The following is an 11455-nucleotide window of genomic DNA, read 5'->3' as shown; positions in this document are numbered from 1 at the left end:
GATCATTATGTCAACAAAGAATGCATCGAAATTGTTTTCTTAAAACTGCGAAAGTGTACGCCAGACCTAGTGATTTATTGACAGCTGGTCAAAGTAAAAGAAACACAAACATATTTATCGTTTGTGGTTTTTTTCTTTAGTCACTACACAGTATTCGAACGATTCACACACACACACCGACTCGACCCTCTCCGAGAGACCTAAACGAAAACACATTTTCGTTACAACAATAAAATTACCGTTTGTTTTATTATATTCATTTTTAATTAAATTCCAGCAACTCACCCATCGGAATAGAGTTAACGGCCACCCTTCAACTTTTTGAAAAAACGCGTTATAATCTTTGAGAAATGAGAAATTCGTTTTCCGAAACTTTAGCAGAAGCAGAATAGCAGAAGAAGTGGGGTATTATACTGGAATATAAAAAACCAATAAAACGTATAAAAATTTTTACAATGGGCTCAGCTGCGACGAAAAAATAACTTGTAGCAAAAAAAGTTTTGAAGTTCATGTTTTCAATGTAAATTTAGTTATAATATTGCAACAACTTACTAATACGTTTGTCGTATTAAGAGACACGTATATAACAGGTTTTCATGTCTATTCCCAAAAATCTATGAACACTAACTCATGAAGAGAGGCCAAACATTGTCATTTACACATATTTTAGTAGTTATACTGTTATTAGTTGGCATTATGTTTATAATACGGGGACCCACAAAAATTGTCGCGGGGGCCCCCCAATTTTCAGCTACGCCACTGCTTGTAATTAGTTTTTTTAAGTATCTCCAGAATGCTTCTTAAAAAAAACAAAAACTGGTACGCCTATTTATCTTACAGAGATAGATCGATTCCATCAACTGCGAATTTCTACTACCGGTCACAAGCGTCCGTTTTGGGTAGGGCAGTGGTTATTTTATCGCATAATTTTTTTGTCTTAAACCTTTAAGCGTTCTTCACACTTTGCTTTGACACTTTGATACAGCGAGCATTTCACTTAGCTAGTGAAATGCTCGTTGTAATAAGAATGGCATGTCAGGAAAATCTGAATATTCCCTCTATACAGGGTGTAACAAAAATACAGGTCATAAATTAAATCATATATTTTGGGACCAAAAATAGTTCGATTGAACCTAACTTACATTAGTACAAATATGCACACAAAAAAAGTTACAGCCCTTTGAAGTTACACGATAAAAATCGATTTTTTCCGATATATCGAAAATTATTAGAGATTTTTTAATGAAAATGGACAAGTGGCATTCTTATGGCAGGAACATTTTAAAAATAAATTATAGTTAAATTTGTGCACCCCATAAAAATTTTATGGGGGTTTTGTTCCCTTAAACCCCCCCAAACTTTTTGTACGTTCCAATTAAATTATTATTGTCGTACCCTTAGTTAAACACAATGTTTTTAAAACTTTTTTGCCTGTTAATATTTTTTCGATAAACCAGTTTTAATCGAGATGCGGCTTCTTTTTTAATATGTTTACATAAAAATTTTGTGGGGGTTCTGTGCCTTTAAACCCCCCAAGTGTTTGCGTACGTTCCAATTAAACTATTATTGCGGTACCATTAGTTAAACAGGATGTTTTTAAAACTTTTTTGCCTCTTAGTATTTTTCAGATGAGGCACCTTTTATCGAGATTGGCTTCTTTTCTAATAAGGTTCAAAATATACCTCAAACTGTAATTTATAAAAAAAATTTCATATCATTACCAGGTCTCTACAATCGTACGTAGCAATATACAAATATGTGGTGGATTTGACAAATATTCAAAATATCTCGATAAAAACTAGCTGTTCCAAAAAGTACTAAGAGACAAAAAAGTTTTAAAAACTAGTTTAACTAATGGTACCACAATAATGACTTAATTGAAACGTACAAAAAAGTTTGGGGGGGTTTAAGGGAACAAAACCCCATACAATTTTTATAGGATGCACAAATTTAACTATAATTTATTTTTAAAATATTCCTGCCATAAGAATGCCACGTGTCCATTTTCATTAAAAAATCTCTAATAGTTTTCGATATATCGAAAAAAAAATCGATTTTTATCTTGTAACTTCAAAGGGCTGTAACTTTTTTTGTGTGCTCATTTGGACTAAGGTAAGTTAGGTTCAATCGAACTATTTTTGGTCCCAGAATATGTGATTTAATTTATGACCTGTATTTTTGTTACACCCTGTATTTTTTCAAATTTAAAATATGGCAACCAGGGGAAAATTGCGTGCGAACCTTATTGTTTGACTTCGACCATACCTATGTTTTAAGCCTTAAAAATCGTAATTTTTCGTTTACTTTAGTTTTAAGTTGTTCATAACTCAAAGACAGAAACAATAAACGATCAACTTGAGAGAAAAATGACAAAAGACATTTTTTGTTCAGAATGATCCAGAAAAAACGAAAAAAATGTACAGTAAAAAATGTTTAAATAAATTAGGACCACTTTTCACATTGGCGACCTATTGCACCTTATTCTGGGGTATCTATCTTGTGAAAGTGATTATGCGAAAATATCTCATGGCAATATTTTTCCGAATAAATCCAAGCTTTTCGCCTTGCTAACAGGTTAAATATAAAATACTGGATGCTCATTTAGGTGCATGCATTTATATTAGGTGCATTGTTCCGTTTATACAGGGTGTTTCATTAATAATTGTTCATATTGTAACTGGAGAAATTTAAAAATATTTAACCCAAAACACTTAAATAAAATATTCTTCCTTACCGAGATACAGAGTGTTTTATTACAAATGTTCTAAAATGATTTTAGCCCATTGTTAAAGCACCTTTTAATGTTTTTTGTTCAAACTATACATACAGTTTACAATTATTAGGATACTTTGACTAGTGTTAAAAAATAGTTTTCCGCTGTAACCAGAGGGGTGCTGTAGGGATATATACTTCATTTTCGCCTCTTTCCCCCCCTTACAATCTACACTACTGTCCTATTAATCATTTCAGCATGTTTTTGAAGTTATACTTCTTTACCGGCGATAGAGGGTGAATTTTTATATGTTAAAACCTATCAATGTCGGTCTTGACGGTCCAGTTAGCTGGGGCTCAGTCGATCGACAAGTTTAGTGGATTTGCGATTTGCGGTCGCTGGTTCGAGCCTCAGCTAGGTCATGAAATTTATAAAAGGCCAACGCCGTAGTATAAAACTCAATAGAGTCTACGGCTTGGTCTGGAATAAACTGGCGTCTGATCGGCCTATGGAGGAGCGGTACGGGAAGGGATAAGGGCTTCCGGCTTGGTGATACTCCTCCATAGATCCCTACCGAAGGGCGTTGTGAAACCTCTATACTCTGGGTATAGAGATTTTGAAGAAAAGAACTCTGACGAAATAGTGGGAAAATAAATGAGAAGAGATTTAAGACGACAAGAAGAGGGGCTTAGCTCAGAAGGACAAATTAAATGGGCAGAGAGACACTAAATCTCAAGTGGGTATTTGGGCTAGCTTCTATACACCGAATATTGGCTTTGGAGATATGAGAAAAAAAAATTGATAATGAAATGATAGTAACTAGAAAGAAAATGAGACCTGCAAACACAAAAATGGAAGAAAAATAGATCAGAATGCTAGAGATAAAATAATATCGAGATACAACAAAGAAAGAAGAAGAACAAAGGGCGCCAACTCGAACGAACAACTCAGCTCTCAGAACCAAGAAGTTGGACAGGTTCGAGATTTTTGAAGTAACGAACAACAGGAACTCTATGACACTGGTTACAACCACCTGAAATACAAAATACTAAATACTAACCGTGTCTTGCTATATTATATACTGGTAATACAGACTGAAATAAAACATCAACCTTTCTAATAACAAATATATTAACAATAACTCTATTATACATATATTGACAATGTAATATATAAATCAAAACACAATAACAGTGGTAGTGGGTGGTGAAACGGTCAAACAGGACCAAACAGCCACTAACTTACAATTAACCACTACACACTGCGCTAAGTAAATGTATTAGTAGAAAATCCAAAAGCAAAAGTCCGTGTGAATAGCACAAAGTTCTTACAACTAAAAGTTAGTAATATTTCCTAAATTGAACTCGTCTAATGAGATACGTACACGACAAGAACGCTACGGTTACCAAAAATTAAGTATCTCATCTAGCAAAAATACTAATTATTATACAATTGACTTATATAAATGAGCTGGTCAGACTCTTAATATACAATGTAAAAACCCACTAGACATATTCCCTATTTTAAAAGCTCGACAAAATTTTACCCCCGATTCCCTATCAAATTTTACGCTACAATTATTTATGATTATTATTAAACAAGACTTACTTAATTAGAAAAAACTACTATTTATAATATGGAACAAAACAAAGACCTGAAAACCCTATCTGTCACGAAAATATGTACCTAGTTCCACTCGATTGTATGCATACAAACAGTTTACAGTGCAAGCAACTATAGAGTACCCAAAATATATAAATAATAAAAGTAAACAACTTATCTTTCACCACAGTTCCTATTTAAGAATTCAAGATGAAGTCCATAGGAGAGTCCTTTTGGCACGATAAACTGGTTGGATGCTGTGGTGGGCAAGTCCTACTGAAAAATCCTAAATGTTGTGAAGTCAGGTACTGGTTTTCTCCAACGAAACAGCGAGCTCTATGGGTAAACCATGGCAAAGTTGCTAACAGTTACTGGTACATACTTCAAGTGACATAAATTATGCAAAGGAATGCAAAGTGACTAAGTTACGACGTAACTAAGTGACTAAGTCACTAAGTGTCTAAGTGGCGGAATCTACAATAAAGTTTATTAAATTTAGTTATTTATGTATTACAATAACAGTAGCAGTACATATTGAACAGGCCCAAACAAAAACATCAAATATTAGGTAGGTTAGGTATCCATATGTCATGTCAAAATTTCTGAAGTTTACTTCAATTCAGACATGACAGGGACGTGCGCATTAGATGGGCGTGACAGATAGACTGTATAGATACTCGTTAAAACTTTTTATAAATCACAGATAAAAAACTTAAGTAAAAACGTCACGATAAGGTATAAAAGATATTAGAATTTAGGTTTGGACACTAGAAAAACTTGACCTTTAATGTTCTTTTCAAATATTTAAAGGATAATATGATCTACAATTTGGAATTTAAATTTAACACTAAAACCCTGTGGCCTTGATTGATTGTTCCTTTGTAAATGGAAATGAATATCATTATTATAATATGGATTATATATGAACTTAACTACAATGATGCATTACCACGAAAAATAATGAGAAATATATCAACAGTTTACTTACTTGGACAGACGAAACACGCTGGCCTTAAACTTCTTTTATGTAAAAAAAACCAAAGATAAATTGAGTTTTGATATTATCGCTATTCCAAAAAAAAAATGGTCTTAATGTTCCTTGATTTTAGTGATATATCTGCTCCATTTTTATTCCAAATCTCGTCCAAATCCGCCACTTAAGAAAAAAAACACAGCGTGTTCGCCCTGAGTCTTGACCAAAACTGAAGTCCCGATGGCCGGATCGACAAAATCGACCGCCCAGGTTTTCGCGCGTGAGCAGAGAGATATCGTTCTTAAGTCGATCGACGGCGTCGCACACGGAATTTATTTAGGGGTATTTGATGAAATTTTATTGGGATTTATTTAGTTAATAGCGTAACTGCTACATTCTCACGTCAATAGTACAGTTTAGGTATTACAGTTAGGATTTTTATTACCTTTTACCTGTTGTGCATACCCTCTACCACGAGTAGATGCGGGCTTGCCAGTATCTTTACCTTTTAGCATACCCTATACCATGAGTATAGTGGGCTTGCTAGTATCTTTACCTATATTGTGTCTTCCTATCACTGCCCAAGAGAGTAGAGGTTAAGGATTATCTTTTACCTTGCTTTTTAGTTGTTGTTGATATCCGGAACCATATCATATAGGTTTAGCTTTGTAGCAATGTAGTTTCAACTAGTCCTGATGAATTAGTCCCTCATTGAACTCTCGGGTGATTAATAGAATTTGTTCGCTCTAGTGTCAATGTTGGGTAGAGTTAATAGGATTTGTTTTAGTTTGATTGTTGTGAATGGTTCTGGTAATATTGTGTTAGGGGTTGTTAATAAACGCCTGTAATTTAGTTTTAATGATGGTTTATTAACACATGAGAATGTAGATAGTAAGTAGTGTTAAGAGTTAACTTACTCTATAAGGTTGTATAATTATATTTAGAATGTAAGCGATTAACGCGTAATTGTTTGTTTTTTTTTCTTCAATCTTTGGTTTTACTAAATTAAAATTATCGCGTTGAATAACTTATGTCGGTCAGTTACCTATGTCGGTTAGTTACATATCCCTTCTATGTTTTATACTTTCTGCAAATATGATTAAATATATCTCGCGTGGCCTTTATACTGTCTGTATGACTTCGTTCCTGATTTTTGTTCCGCCTCCTCAGCAAATAGTATGGCTGTTGAGCCTACCATAATTATGGTTTTATACCACCACGTTTCTCCTTTACTGTGTCCATCCTCGGGTTCGCCCTAGCGTTAGTTCGCTCAGGAAAACTTAAAAAAAAAGGAATCCTTTGGGAGTTTTCCTTTTTTTTTGCTGGAGATGAGGGAGAATGTAGCAGTTACGCTATTAACTAAATAAATCCCAATAAAATTTCATCAAATACCCCTAAATAAATTCCGTGTGCGACGCCGTCGATCGACTTAAGAACGATATCTCTCTGCTCACGCGCGAAAACCTGGGCGGTCGATTTTGTCGATCCGGCCATCGGGACTTCAGTTTTGGTCAAGACTCAGGGCGAACACGCTGTGTTTTTTTTCTTAAGTGGCGGATTTGGACGAGATTTGGAATAAAAATGGAGCAGATATATCACTAAAATCAAGGAACATTAAGACCATTTTTTTTTGGAATAGCGATAATATCAAAACTCAATTTATCTTTGGTTTTTTTTACATAAAAGAAGTTTAAGGCCAGCGTGTTTCGTCTGTCCAAGTAAGTAAACTGTTGATATATTTCTCATTATTTTTCGTGGTAATGCATCATTGTAGTTAAGTTCATATATAATCCATATTATAATAATGATATTCATTTCCATTTACAAAGGAACAATCAATCAAGGCCACAGGGTTTTAGTGTTAAATTTAAATTCCAAATTGTAGATCATATTATCCTTTAAATATTTGAAAAGAACATTAAAGGTCAAGTTTTTCTAGTGTCCAAACCTAAATTCTAATATCTTTTATACCTTATCGTGACGTTTTTACTTAAGTTTTTTATCTGTGATTTATAAAAAGTTTTAACGAGTATCTATACAGTCTATCTGTCACGCCCATCTAATGCGCACGTCCCTGTCATGTCTGAATTGAAGTAAACTTCAGAAATTTTGACATGACATATGGATACCTAACCTACCTAATATTTGATGTTTTTGTTTGGGCCTGTTCAATATGTACTGCTACTGTTATTGTAATACATAAATAACTAAATTTAATAAACTTTATTGTAGATTCCGCCACTTAGACACTTAGTGACTTAGTCACTTAGTTACGTCGTAACTTAGTCACTTTGCATTCCTTTGCATAATTTATGTCACTTGAAGTATGTACCAGTAACTGTTAGCAACTTTGCCATGGTTTACCCATAGAGCTCGCTGTTTCGTTGGAGAAAACCAGTACCTGACTTCACAACATTTAGGATTTTTCAGTAGGACTTGCCCACCACAGCATCCAACCAGTTTATCGTGCCAAAAGGACTCTCCTATGGACTTCATCTTGAATTCTTAAATAGGAACTGTGGTGAAAGATAAGTTGTTTACTTTTATTATTTATATATTTTGGGTACTCTATAGTTGCTTGCACTGTAAACTGTTTGTATGCATACAATCGAGTGGAACTAGGTACATATTTTCGTGACAGATAGGGTTTTCAGGTCTTTGTTTTGTTCCATATTATAAATAGTAGTTTTTTCTAATTAAGTAAGTCTTGTTTAATAATAATCATAAATAATTGTAGCGTAAAATTTGATAGGGAATCGGGGGTAAAATTTTGTCGAGCTTTTAAAATAGGGAATATGTCTAGTGGGTTTTTACATTGTATATTAAGAGTCTGACCAGCTCATTTATATAAGTCAATTGTATAATAATTAGTATTTTTGCTAGATGAGATACTTAATTTTTGGTAACCGTAGCGTTCTTGTCGTGTACGTATCTCATTAGACGAGTTCAATTTAGGAAATATTACTAACTTTTAGTTGTAAGAACTTTGTGCTATTCACACGGACTTTTGCTTTTGGATTTTCTACTAATACATTTACTTAGCGCAGTGTGTAGTGGTTAATTGTAAGTTAGTGGCTGTTTGGTCCTGTTTGACCGTTTCACCACCCACTACCACTGTTATTGTGTTTTGATTTATATATTACATTGTCAATATATGTATAATAGAGTTATTGTTAATATATTTGTTATTAGAAAGGTTGATGTTTTATTTCAGTCTGTATTACCAGTATATAATATAGCAAGACACGGTTAGTATTTAGTATTTTGTATTTCAGGTGGTTGTAACCAGTGTCATAGAGTTCCTGTTGTTCGTTACTTCAAAAATCTCGAACCTGTCCAACTTCTTGGTTCTGAGAGCTGAGTTGTTCGTTCGAGTTGGCGCCCTTTGTTCTTCTTCTTTCTTTGTTGTATCTCGATATTATTTTATCTCTAGCATTCTGATCTATTTTTCTTCCATTTTTGTGTTTGCAGGTCTCATTTTCTTTCTAGTTACTATCATTTCATTATCAATTTTTTTTTCTCATATCTCCAAAGCCAATATTCGGTGTATAGAAGCTAGCCCAAATACCCACTTGAGATTTAGTGTCTCTCTGCCCATTTAATTTGTCCTTCTGAGCTAAGCCCCTCTTCTTGTCGTCTTAAATCTCTTCTCATTTATTTTCCCACTATTTCGTCAGAGTTCTTTTCTTCAAAATCTCTATTATACATATATTGACAATGTAATATATAAATCAAAACACAATAACAGTGGTAGTGGGTGGTGAAACGGTCAAACAGGACCAAACAGCCACTAACTTACAATTAACCACTACACACTGCGCTAAGTAAATGTATTAGTAGAAAATCCAAAAGCAAAAGTCCGTGTGAATAGCACAAAGTTCTTACAACTAAAAGTTAGTAATATTTCCTAAATTGAACTCGTCTAATGAGATACGTACACGACAAGAACGCTACGGTTACCAAAAATTAAGTATCTCATCTAGCAAAAATACTAATTATTATACAATTGACTTATATAAATGAGCTGGTCAGACTCTTAATATACAATGTAAAAACCCACTAGACATATTCCCTATTTTAAAAGCTCGACAAAATTTTACCCCCGATTCCCTATCAAATTTTACGCTACAATTATTTATGATTATTATTAAACAAGACTTACTTAATTAGAAAAAACTACTATTTATAATATGGAACAAAACAAAGACCTGAAAACCCTATCTGTCACGAAAATATGTACCTAGTTCCACTCGATTGTATGCATACAAACAGTTTACAGTGCAAGCAACTATAGAGTACCCAAAATATATAAATAATAAAAGTAAACAACTTATCTTTCACCACAGTTCCTATTTAAGAATTCAAGATGAAGTCCATAGGAGAGTCCTTTTGGCACGATAAACTGGTTGGATGCTGTGGTGGGCAAGTCCTACTGAAAAATCCTAAATGTTGTGAAGTCAGGTACTGGTTTTCTCCAACGAAACAGCGAGCTCTATGGGTAAACCATGGCAAAGTTGCTAACAGTTACTGGTACATACTTCAAGTGACATAAATTATGCAAAGGAATGCAAAGTGACTAAGTTACGACGTAACTAAGTGACTAAGTCACTAAGTGTCTAAGTGGCGGAATCTACAATAAAGTTTATTAAATTTAGTTATTTATGTATTACAATAACAGTAGCAGTACATATTGAACAGGCCCAAACAAAAACATCAAATATTAGGTAGGTTAGGTATCCATATGTCATGTCAAAATTTCTGAAGTTTACTTCAATTCAGACATGACAGGGACGTGCGCATTAGATGGGCGTGACAGATAGACTGTATAGATACTCGTTAAAACTTTTTATAAATCACAGATAAAAAACTTAAGTAAAAACGTCACGATAAGGTATAAAAGATATTAGAATTTAGGTTTGGACACTAGAAAAACTTGACCTTTAATGTTCTTTTCAAATATTTAAAGGATAATATGATCTACAATTTGGAATTTAAATTTAACACTAAAACCCTGTGGCCTTGATTGATTGTTCCTTTGTAAATGGAAATGAATATCATTATTATAATATGGATTATATATGAACTTAACTACAATGATGCATTACCACGAAAAATAATGAGAAATATATCAACAGTTTACTTACTTGGACAGACGAAACACGCTGGCCTTAAACTTCTTTTATGTAAAAAAAACCAAAGATAAATTGAGTTTTGATATTATCGCTATTCCAAAAAAAAAATGGTCTTAATGTTCCTTGATTTTAGTGATATATCTGCTCCATTTTTATTCCAAATCTCGTCCAAATCCGCCACTTAAGAAAAAAAACACAGCGTGTTCGCCCTGAGTCTTGACCAAAACTGAAGTCCCGATGGCCGGATCGACAAAATCGACCGCCCAGGTTTTCGCGCGTGAGCAGAGAGATATCGTTCTTAAGTCGATCGACGGCGTCGCACACGGAATTTATTTAGGGGTATTTGATGAAATTTTATTGGGATTTATTTAGTTAATAGCGTAACTGCTACAGTTGACGCTTAAGAACGGTGTATACACAAAACCTATCAGCCCGGCGCATGCGCATTATAACTTTGTTCTGATTGGATGTTCAAATGACATGTCAAAAATTATCCGATATGGCAGCTGTAGGACAGCTGTGGTTTGGAGGTAAAGGTAAAGGTAAACAAATGTATAATATATTAGTTTTATTGTTGTGAGGACAGAAACAAAAAAGTTTATAATATTGTAGTGACTTTTAAATAGTTTTTAAAAGCAACAGGTAAGTAATAATTGTTAATGTATCATGGGTATAAACCTACCTATTTGATCTACCAAAATACATAGTAAGTATGTAATACTTTTATTTATATAATTTGATTACCATCAAAATTTCTATCAATATTCACCTAATATATTGTTTTCTTACTCTATGTTTTGTTGTATTTTTTCAATTCTAAATCATTTCAATTTAAAATTAAAATAATTTGATCAATTTTCAAAATATCAAAATATCACACGTTTAATCCGTTTAGTTAGTCGATCTTCGTAAATAATGACACATAGTGTCCGTGGCTAAGCGTTGAAGGCAAATGAATTCCAATACCAACCGCGCTTATCAGCGCTGGTTCGAGTCCCAATAGAAACTTTCTTTTTTGTTTTTTTTAATACATTT

At 33.5% G+C, this 11455-nt stretch overlaps 3 long non-coding RNA genes across 3 annotated transcripts; 1 reads left to right on the top strand and 2 right to left on the bottom strand.

Annotated features, from left to right (window-relative positions):
- Positions 1 to 3826: 3826 nt before the first annotated feature.
- On the bottom strand, positions 3827 to 5689 carry LOC114337309 (uncharacterized). The gene is made up of 2 exons (XR_007700841.1): positions 5304 to 5689; positions 3827 to 4789 (listed from the first exon to the last, which is right to left on the bottom strand). It is a non-coding gene; the product is annotated as an uncharacterized LOC114337309 (long non-coding RNA).
- On the top strand, positions 5685 to 8483 carry LOC126892456 (uncharacterized). The gene is made up of 2 exons (XR_007700842.1): positions 5685 to 7006; positions 7521 to 8483. It is a non-coding gene; the product is annotated as an uncharacterized LOC126892456 (long non-coding RNA).
- Positions 8484 to 9640: 1157 nt separating this feature from the next.
- Positions 9641 to 10807, bottom strand: LOC126892455 (uncharacterized). Its single transcript, XR_007700840.1, has 2 exons — positions 10433 to 10807; positions 9641 to 9918 (listed from the first exon to the last, which is right to left on the bottom strand). It is a non-coding gene; the product is annotated as an uncharacterized LOC126892455 (long non-coding RNA).
- Between the last annotated feature and the right edge of the window lie 648 nt (positions 10808 to 11455).

Source organism: Diabrotica virgifera, chromosome 9, assembly GCF_917563875.1.
Source record: "Diabrotica virgifera virgifera chromosome 9, PGI_DIABVI_V3a".
NCBI lineage: Eukaryota > Metazoa > Arthropoda > Insecta > Coleoptera > Chrysomelidae > Diabrotica > Diabrotica virgifera.
Note: the sequence above shows the minus strand (reverse complement) of the source record. Positions and strands in the feature narration are given on the sequence as shown.